The following is a 10,604-nucleotide window of genomic DNA, read 5'->3' as shown; positions in this document are numbered from 1 at the left end:
AGCTGGGACTACAGGCACCCGCCACCACACCCGCCTAATTTTTGTATTTTTAAGCAGAGACGGGGTTTCACCCTATTGGCTAGGCTGGTCTTGCACTCCTGACCTCGTGATCCTCCCCTGTTGGCCTCCCAAAGTGCTGGGATTACAGGCGTGAGCCACTGTGCCTGGTCTTTATTTTTATTTTTTGTGACAAGGTCTCGCTCTGTCACCCAGGCTGGAGTGCAGTGGTGCAATCACAGCTCACTGCAGCCTCAACCTCCTTGGCTCAAGCGATCCTCCCACCTCAGCCTCTTGTGTAGCTGGGACCACAGGCGCGCACTTCCACACCAGGCTAATTTTTGTATTTTCTACAGAGACTGGGTTTCACTATGTTGCCTAGGCTGTTCTTGAACTCCTGGGCTCAAGTGTCCTCCTGCCTCACCCTCCCACAGCTCTGGGATTACAGGTGTGAACCATGATGCCCAGCCTGAATTTTTAAGTAGGGTGACCAGAAAAGACCTCCCTAAGATGATGACTTTTTTTTTTTCTTTTGAGATGGAGTCTCGCTCTGTTGCCCAGGCTGGAGTGCAGTGGCGCAATCTCGGCTCACTGCAAGCTCTGCCTCCCGGGTTCACACCATTCTCCTGCCTCAGCCTCCCGAGTAGCTGGGACTACAGGCGCCCACCACCATGCCCGGCTATTTTTTTGTATTTTTAGTAGAGACCGTGTTAGCTAGGATGGTCTTGATCTCCTGACCTTGTGATCCACCCGCCTCAGCCTCCCAAAGTACTGGGATTACAGGCGTGAGCCACAGTGCCCAGCCAGATGATGACTTTTAAGTGAAGACCTTAAGAAGGTGATGGGGGATGCCAAGGGGATATCTGAGAAGAGCATTCCAGGCAGAGAGGATGCCAGATGCAACGACCCTGAGGTAAGTCACTTTCATTTGTCTGTAACTTGGTTTTCCTGTCTGCAAATGGGGAGGAATAAAACCATGAAGCATCACATCAAATGTTGGCAAATTATCAACACCTGGGCTCGCCCACAGCTCTTGCTCTTAAGCAAGATACTTAATGTCTTAGAGCTTCCATTTGCTCACCTGTAAAATGGTGATAATAATTGTACCAACCTCACAGTGTTATCAAATTAAAAGAAATATGATTTGCCAGGGCTTGGCACACAGTAATGTTCAGAAATGCAGGGTTTGAACGCAGACCAGGAGGACTTCCAGTCCTGAGGGGTGATCACGGCTCACTGCAGCCTTGACCTCCCAGGCTCAGGTGATCCTCCCACCTCAGCCCCTCGAGTAGCTGAGACTACAGGCACGTGCCACCATGCCCAGCTAATTTTTGTATGTTTCGTAGAGACGGGTTTCACCATGTTGCCTAGGCTGGTCTCAAACTCAGGCTCAAGCGATGTGCCTGCCTTGGCCTCCCCAAGTGCTAGGATTACAGGTGTGAGCCACTGTGCCTGCCTGCCTCCTTCTCCCCGGCCTCCTCCCTCCCTCCCTCCCTCCCTTCTTCCTTCCCTTCTTCTTTTTCCTTCCTTCCTTTCCTCTTCCTTCCTTTTCCTCTTCCTTCTCCTTCCTTCCTTCTTCCTTCCTTCCTTCTTCCTTCCCTCCTCCCTCCTTCCTTTTCTTCCTTTTTCTTGAGTTAGAATCTCACTCTGTCTCCCAGGGAGTGCAGTGGCACAATCATGGCTCACTGCAGCCTTGAACTCCTCCATTCAAGCGATCCTCCTGCCTCAGTCTCCCAAATTGGGATTACGGGCATGAGCCACTGCACCCAGCTCAGTTCCCCTCATTTCTAGGGGAGAGTCTGAAGGGTTTCATGGTATGGGGGCCTGTGGTCCATCCTGACTGGTACCCTGTACATACACGCGCCTGCCCCGGCAAATGCCTCATCTGAAGCAACACAAGATCTATCTTTTTCAACACAAGTTACCATGGTGTTTTGCTTTGTCTTGTTTTTTGGTGGCAAATAGATTGTGGGCCTTGGGTGAGTGAGTGCTCAGATCCCAGCTTCCGAGAAATTCCAGTCAGCTATTTAAAACGCCAAGCAGAGCCTGGTGAGAGTGAAACCACACCCACTAGTTTCCAGCCCTTATTTTTCTCCCTCTAGAAAGAACTAGGAATCAGGAATCTCAAATTCGAGCCATCACTTTGTCCAAAGCTAACTCTGTGACCTTGAGCAAATCCCTTCCCCTCTCTGCCTCAGTTTCCCAGGAATCCCTCTGTAAAGACCTTTTCCTCTCTGTAACCATGCTGGTGCTGCTACTGACCAGCAGAGGGCAGTGTTGCACCAACATTCTCTATGGATCTGCGTTACTTTTGCCTGACCTTGGACAGGAACATTGAAATCATTAATTAGTGGTTTGTGTCATTCTCTTTTTCAAAAAGCCTTATTTTATCCTCAGTGCATAGTCAGAACAAGGTCTTGCCACAGTGTACAGATGAGGAAGCAGAGCCTCAGAAGCATAAGAAACTTAATTACTGGTAATTTCAGTCATAACACATCCTAAATTTAGACTCTCAGAATGGTATGAACCCATTGCTGTATGTATGAGCAGCAAAGCATTGGTAATCCATTACCTTCTTTATGCATCATGAAGCACTTTCTGATCCTCAATATCGACAATTCTCATCTTATTCTCCTCCAGTTTGTAAATGAGCAAACTGTGGCTTCTAGAGGCTGTATCATTTGGCTTAGCTTTTTTTTTTTTTTTTTTTTTTTTTAGAGACAAGTTCTCGCTATGTTGCCCAGGATGGCCTCAAACTCCTGGCTTCAAGTGACCCTCCCACCTCAGCCTCACGAGTAGCTGGGATTACAAGTGTGAGCCATTGCACTCGGCACCAGCATATTCACAATCAGTTCCATCTTAGAGGCTGTTTGATGGACTCCCAGAAATATTAGCTTAAAAGTGGCAGAGCCTGGCATTTTGCAGTTTTTATGTGATGAAATGTACTGAGTTCTCATACAAATATTGCTCCTTGTTTTGCAAAAGGAATTAGGCCCCTTTCCCCGTCTCAGCAGCTGACCCATTATTAGCAATCCCCTAGGGAACTGGAATAGCTTTAGATCAACAGTGGTTCTCAAAAGAGACTATCAAATGACACACTTGTCCCCAGCTCCAGATTCCGATATCCACACCCCAAACATCCAATCACTGCTTTTCATAGTCTTTTGATGGTTTTTGTTTTTGGTTTCAGTTTTTGGTTTTTAGTGTTTTTCTGAGACAAAGTCTGGCTCTGTTGCCCCGGCTGGAGTGCAGTGGTGCCATCTCGGCTCACTGCAACCTCCACCTCCCAGGTTCAAGCTATCCTCCTGCCTCAACCTCCCACCATACCTAGATAATTTTTGTAATTTAAATAGAGGTGGGGTTTCACCATGTAGGCCAGTCTGGTCTCAAACTCTTTTTTTTTTTTTTTTTTTTTTTTTGGACAGAGTCTCACTTTGTTTACCGAGCCAGAGTGCAGTGGTGTGATCTCGGCTCACTGCAGCCTTTACCTCCCAGGTTCAAGCGATTCTCTGGCCTCAGCCTCCTGAGTAACTGGGATAACAGGTGCACACCACCTTGCCTGGCTAATTTTTATATTTTTAATATAGATGGGGTTTTACCATGTTGGCTAGGCTGGTCTCGAACTCCGGACCTCAAGTGATCCACCACCTCGGTCTCCCAAAGTGCTGGGATTACAGGCGTGAGCCACCGCGCCCAGCCTAAGTTTTTGTATTTTTAGTAAAGACGGGGTTTTGTCATGTTGGCCAGGCTGGTCTCGAACTTTTATTCTCAAGTTATCCACCTGCCTCGGCCTCCCAAAGTGTTGGGATTACAGGCGTGAGCCACCGTGCCTGGCCTTCTGCTTGATCAATTCTGCTGTTAAGACTCTGATGCAGGGACAGGGGGCGGAGCTGGAGGGGGTGGTTCGGCATGGGGGCCGTTGGCTCCAGACAAATAAACATGGAGTCCATCTTCCACGAGAAACAAGAAGGCTCACTTTGTGCTCAACATTGCCTGAATAATTTATTGCAAGGAGAATATTTTAGCCCTGTGGAATTATCCTCAGTTGCACATCAGCTGGATGAGGAGGAGAGGATGAGAATGGCAGAAGGAGGAGTTACTAGTGAAGATTATTGCACGTTTTTACAGCAGCCTTCTGGAAATGTGGATGACAGTGGTTTTTTCTCTATTCAGGTTATAAGCAATGCCTTGAAAGTTTGGAGTTTAGAACTAATCCTGTTCAACAGTCCAGAGTATCAGAGGCTCAGGATCAATCCTATAAATGAAAGATCATTTATATGCAATTATAAGGAACACTGGTTTACAGTTAGAAAATTAGGAAAACAGTGGTTTAACTTGAATTCTCTCTTGACGGGTCCAGAATTAGTATCAGATACATATCTTGCACTTTTCTTGGCTCAATTACAACAGGAAGGTTATTCTGTGTTTGTTGTTAAGGGTGACCTGCCAGACTGCGAAGCTGACCAACTTCTGCAGATGATCAGGGCCCAACAGATGCACCGACCAAAACCTATTGGAGAAGAATTAGCACAACTGAAAGAGCAAAGAGTTCATAAAACAGACCTGGAACGAGTGTTAGAAGCAAATGATGGCTCAGCAATGTTAGATGAAGATGAGGAGGATTTGCAGAGGGCTGTGGCACTAAGTCGCCAGGAAATTGACATGGAAGATGAGGAAGCAGATCTCCGCAGGGCTATTCAGCTAAGTATGCAAGTTCCAGAAATATATCTCAAGATATTCCACGGACATCAGGTACAAACCTTACTTCAGAAGAGCCTTGGAAGAGACGAGAAGCCTACTTTGAAAAACAGCAGCAAAAGCAGCAGCAGCAGCAGGAGCAGCAGGGGGACCTATCAGGACAGAGTTCACATCCATGTGAAAGGCCAACCACCAGTTCAGGAGCACTTGGGAGTGATCTAGGTGATGCTATAGGTGAAGAAGACATGCTTCAGGCAGCTGTGACCATGTCTTTAGAAATGGTCAGAAATGATTTGAAAACACAAGGAAAAAAAATAATACCTTTAAAAAAAATTTAGATATTCATACTTTCCAACATTATCCTGTGTGATTACAGCATAGGGTCCACTTTGGTAATGTGTCAAAGAGATGAGGAAATAAGACTTTTAGTGGTTTGCAAACAAAATGATGAGAAAGTGGAACAATGCGTCAGTTGTAGGACTAAATAATGATCTTCCAAATATTAGCCAAAGAGGCATTCAGCAATTAAAGACATTTAAAATAGTTTTCTAAATGTTTCTTTTTCTTTTTTGAGTGTGCAATATCTAACATGTCTAAAATTAGGGCATTTTTCTTGGATCTTTTTGCAGACCAGCTAATTACCTCTTGCCTCAGGCTTTTTCCATATAGTTAGTTTTCTTTTTCTCTCTTGTAGATAATTTGGCTCACATCATCTAATAGTGGCTTTCATTTCTTATTAACCAAATTAACCTTTCAGGAAAGTATCTCTAGTCCGTATTGATAATAGTAATGGTTCTAGAAGGATAAACGGTTCTCCCTTCAACTGTATACTGTGTGCTCCAGTGTTTTCTTGTGTTATTTTCTCTGATCACAACTTTTCTGCGACCTGGTTTTCATTATTTTTCCTCAATTCTTTGGAAAGATGGTAATCTTTTCTGAGGTCTAGCGTTTTAAGCCCTACGATGGGATCATTATTTCATGACTGGTGCATTCCTAAACTCTGAAATCAGCCCTGCACAAGTACTTGAGAATAAATGAGCATTAAAAAAAAAAAAAAAAAAAAAAAGACTCTGATGCATTCTTCAGTATGTCAGTTTCATTTTCAACTCTAGAATTTCTGCTTGACTCTTTTTAATTATTTCTATCTCCTTGTTACATTCATCTGATGGAAAATCTGAATTCCTTCTCTGTGTTGTCTTGAATTTCTTTGAGTTTCCTCAATACAGCTCTTTCAAATTGGCTACCTGAAAGGTTGCCTATTTCTGTTTCTGCAGGGTTGGTCCCCGGTGCCTTATTCAGTTTGGTGAGGTCATGTTTTCCTGCATGGTGTTGATGCTTACAGATATTCATCAGTGTCTGAGCAGTGAAGAGTTAGGCATTTATTGTAGTCTTCACAGTCTGGGCTTGTTTGTGCCTGTGATTCTTGGGAAGGCTTTCCAGGTATTCAAAGGGACTTGAACCCCAAACCCAATAACACTGTGGTTCTTGCGGACTCCTAAAGGTACCGCTTTAGTGGTCCTGGATAAGATCCGGAAGAATTCTCTGCATTACCAGGCACAGGTTCTTGTTCTTTTCCCTTACTTTCTTCCAAACAAACGGAGTCTCTCCCTCTCTTTCCGAGCTAGGCCTCTTGGAACTGGGGGTGGAAGGACACAAGAACCCCTGTGGCCATCACCACCGGCACTGCATTGGTTCAGACCTGAAGCAGCCCAGCACTGGGTCTCACCTAAGGTCTGCTAGAAATGCTACCTGGCCACCACCTGAGTTCACTCAAGGGCCTGGGGCTCTACAATCAGCAAATAGCAAACCCAGCCAGGGTATTGTGGCTCCCTTCAGGGCAGTGAGTTTTCCTAGGCTCTGGGTGGGTCCAGAGATGCTGTCTGGGAGCCAGGGATTGGAGTCATAAACCATTCTATAGATGTACTAAGATACAATAGAATTCTATAGACGTACGATTCCACTGCAGCTAAGCTGGCACTCAAACCGCAAGGCAAAGTCCTTCCCACTCTTCACTCCCCTTTCCTCAGTCAGAGGAACCTCTCCTCGTGGCCACCACTACCACCAGCCTACAAGGAGTTCTGCCAGGCCACTGCTGATGTTCACTTAAAGCCCCAGGGCTCTTCAGGCAGCCTGTGATGAATGCTATCAGGCCTGTGACTCATCCTTCAGGGCAGTGGGCTCCCCTTGGCCCAGGGCAGGTCTGCAAATGCTGACCGACAGCCTACGCCTGTACTCAGGGACCCCAAGAGGCTGCTTGGTGCTCCACCCGACTGTGGCTGAGCTGGTACCTAAGGGGCAAGACAGGTCCCCTTTACTCTTCCTCCTGCTTTTCTCGAACAGAAGGCCTCTTTCACTGTAGCCGCCACACCCGGGAATGTGCTGGGTCACACCTGAAGCCAGCATGTCTCAGAGCCCAGTGCCCACCGGTGGACAGGAAGTAGGATTTAGTGGTGAGTGTTAAGAAGGGGCAGCACAGTGGAAGCCCTCATGAGTGCAGGGCCCACTACTTGTCCAGAGGGCCACAATGGAGATGTACTCGTGAGACGTACACACATCTCAGATGAGCCGCTTCTCCGCCACCATGTCTTCAAATTCATCGTCATTGAACTTGGTGAAGCCTCACTTCTGTGAGATGTGGATCTTCTGGCGGCCACGGAACTTGAACTTGGCTGTGAGCAGGGCCTTAACTACATGCTCCTTGTTCTCCGGGTTCAAAGCGGATGGACATGATAACTTGGCCAATGTGAACCCCAGCCACAGTGCCCTGGGGCTTTCCAAAAGCACCTCGCGTATCTGTTTGGAGCCTACACTGGGGTAGTGCAAGGTCAGAGACATGAACATCCATCTGAAGGGCCTGTCTCCAAGGTCCCTTAGAGCAGTCCATACAAGAAACAGGCTGCGTGCACCATCAAGGAAGCTGCTGTTTGCAGCCATTGCACACTGGACCCCCATGAGGCGAGGAACTCGGCCAGCTGAGTTGGCTGTAGATGCCCGCAGCATATTACCCGGCTATGGCTGTTGGTTATACAGGGCCCAGGGGCTCCTTTGTCAGCAGATGGTGAATGCTGCCAGGTCTCTGCTGTGATGGGACAGCACTGAGTTCAATGTGAAGTCCCCAAGTTGCTAGCTCTCCCTCTCCCATGTGCACAGATCTGTCTGTGCCACATGGTCACTGCCAGGGGTGGGAGTAGGGGGTGGCCCAAGAACTCCCTTAGCTGCCCCAGCTAATGTCTCAGGAGGTTGTGTGCCTCTGACTCCACAGTCCACTGGTTGTGAGCCCAGCTCGGCACTCAGGTTTGCCTGTGAATTGCAGTCCTGATGGCCTAAACTGCCCCTCAAGTCTGCTAAGGGCCCCAGAGCACTCCAGCTCGCAGTGGCAAGGCTTGCCAGAACTCAGGCTCCAACTGCCAGGATGGGCAATTCCGGTGAGTGCCAGTCCAAGCACTCCCTGTGTGAGCCAGTGTTAGCTAAGTACACTTGGATTCTGCTTTCTGCTGTGACAATGTGAAGTCTCACAATCACTGTGCTCTTCCTCTCCAAAGCACACCAATACTCCATGCCACGGGGCCGCTGCTGGGGGGTGGGGGATGGGTGGCGTCAGCAACTCAAGACTGTCTTTCCTGCCCTCTTCAACATCTCTTTCAGAGATACAAGGTTAAAACCGGGTACTGTGATTGCTCACCTGATTTTTGGTTCTTGCGATGGTTCTTTTTGTGTGTTGTTAGCTGTTAAAATTTGGTGTTCCTGTGAGGGGTCAAATGATCAAATGATGTAGGTTTTCTTTTCTTTCCTTTTCTTTTCTTTTCTTTCTTTTTTTGAGACAGAGTCTTGTTCTGTCACCCAGGCTGGAGTGCAGTGGCGCGATCTGGGCTCACTGCAAGCTCCGCCTCCTGGGTTCACGCCATTCTCCTGCCTCAGCCTCCCAAGTAGCTGGGACTACAGGTGCCCGCCACCATACCCAGTTAATTTTTTTGTATTTTTAGTAGAGACGGGGTTTCACCGTGTTAGCCAGGATGGTTTCAATCTCCTGACCTCGTGATCCGCCCACCTTGGCCTCCCAAAGTGCTGGGATTACAGGCGTGAGCCTCCCCGCCCGGCCAAATGGTGTTGGCTTCTATTCAGCCATCCTGCTCCACCCTCTGGATTTTTTTTTTTTTTTAATTGAAAGGCACAGGCAAAGTTTGGTGCTGGTGGTGGTAGAGAGAATAGTGATTACTAGCAGAAAAAGAAAAGAGCTCCAGGATGCTGTCTATATTTAATATGCAGGCCTGCCTCCTGGCTGGATCATATTGATGGTTCAGGTAGAGGGACAGGGTCGCCACTATCCCCCACCAACTGCTCCATGTCATCAGACCTCTGGCTTCTCACACGGCCCAGGTACATGGGACTCTGATTTTTCTTTTCTTTCTTTTTCTTTTCTTTTCTTTTTTTTTTTGAGACAGAGTCTCACTCTGTCACCCAGGCTGGAGTGCAGTAGTGCCATCATGGCTCACTGCAATCTGCATCTCTGGGTTCAAGTGATTCTCCTGCCTCAGCCTCCCAGGTAGCTGGGATTACAGGCACCTGCCATCATGCCCAGCTAATTTTTGTATTTTTGCAGAGGTGGGGTTTCACCATGTTGGCCAGGCTGTTCTTGAACTCCTGACCTCAGGTGATCCACCTGCCTCAGTCTATCAAAATGCTGGGATTATAGACATGAGCCACCATGCTCAGCCAGGACTCTGTCATTTCATTGTGCAGTCCTACAGACCTTCTCTTTCATCTGTACCTGTTTCACTAGCCAGGGCACCAGTCTCCTGAGGACTGCCTAGGTAAATGCCCGGATTAATTTGCTCCTCTAAGACATTTATAGACACTCTCTGTGGACAGATCATACACTCAGCAAAGAGCAGCAAACAGGTCTTAGCACCCTGTGAACCTGATACTGGGAGGGGCCCCACACCCTCTCATATCACCCTCATTTAGTCTTATTTATACAAGTAGCAAATTTAGGACTCAAGATCTGCCCTGTATCGATGTCTTTCTAGGCATTTTGTTGTCTGAAGTTTGTTATTTCTCAGGAAGAGATCATGGGAATAATAGCGCCTGAGGTCTTCTGTCACAGCGTGGCATGTCAGGGTCTTTTCTACCTGAATGTCAGTTTTGCTGGATATAACATTCATGGCTTACAGTTTCTTTTCTTAAATATGTACTCCATTTTCCTCAGGTACAAAGTATTGCTCTCAAAAAGGTAGATTCTAATTTCTTTCCCTTACATGTCACTTCTGCTTTTTTGTCTAGAAGCCCAGAAATTTTTATTTTTTATTTAGAGCCCAGTATTGTACTAGAATATGACTAATAACTTGCATTAGTCATTCTGAATAAAAATTCCATGCACTCTTTTTTTTTAAATTTATTTTTGAGACAGAGTCTCATTCTGTCACCCAGGCTGGAGTGCAGCGGCATGATCTTGGCTCATTGCAGCCTCTGCCTCCTGGGTTCAAATGATTTTCCTGCCTCAGCCTTTGGAGAAGCTGACATTAAAGGTGCCCACCACTACACCGGGTAATTTTTGTATTTTTAGTAGAGATGGGGTTTCACCATGTTGGCCAGGTTGGTCTTGAACTCCTGACCTCAAGTGATCCACCTGCCTTGGCCTCCCAAAGTGATGGGATTACAGGCGTGAGCCACCGCGCCTGGCCCATGCACTTTTTCAATAAGCAGAATCTTCCAGTAAAGGTATGTTGAATTCATGGATAACATACTCTGGTGTACCCAATAATCACTGGGCCAAGAATTGGCTTTTATTTTAGTTGCCTCTGTTCCATGTGACTGTCAGCAGATTCTTCTCTTTGCTGGATCTAAATGGACCTCATTAGTAAAACTCTCAATTGAAAACACTTTATAGATTGATGAAAGTGAAGCCAGGG

At 47.0% G+C, this 10,604-nt stretch overlaps 1 non-coding gene and 1 pseudogene across 2 annotated transcripts; one reads left to right on the top strand and one right to left on the bottom strand.

Annotated features, from left to right (window-relative positions):
* Positions 1-710: 710 nt before the first annotated feature.
* Positions 711-8,381, top strand: LOC101017058 (annotated as a pseudogene). The gene is made up of 2 exons (XR_162051.5): positions 711-910; positions 4,435-8,381. The product of XR_162051.5 is annotated as an ataxin-3-like (transcript).
* LOC116269042 lies at positions 7,548-7,682 on the bottom strand. Its single transcript, XR_004176362.1, has one exon. It is a non-coding gene; the product is annotated as a small nucleolar RNA SNORA70 (small nucleolar RNA).
* Positions 8,382-10,604: the final 2,223 nt, after the last annotated feature.

This window comes from Papio anubis, chromosome 9 (genome assembly GCF_008728515.1).
Source record: "Papio anubis isolate 15944 chromosome 9, Panubis1.0, whole genome shotgun sequence".
In the NCBI taxonomy this organism is placed as follows: domain Eukaryota; kingdom Metazoa; phylum Chordata; class Mammalia; order Primates; family Cercopithecidae; genus Papio; species Papio anubis.
The sequence above is the reverse complement of the archived record's forward strand: the minus strand, read 5'-3'. Positions and strand labels throughout refer to the sequence as shown.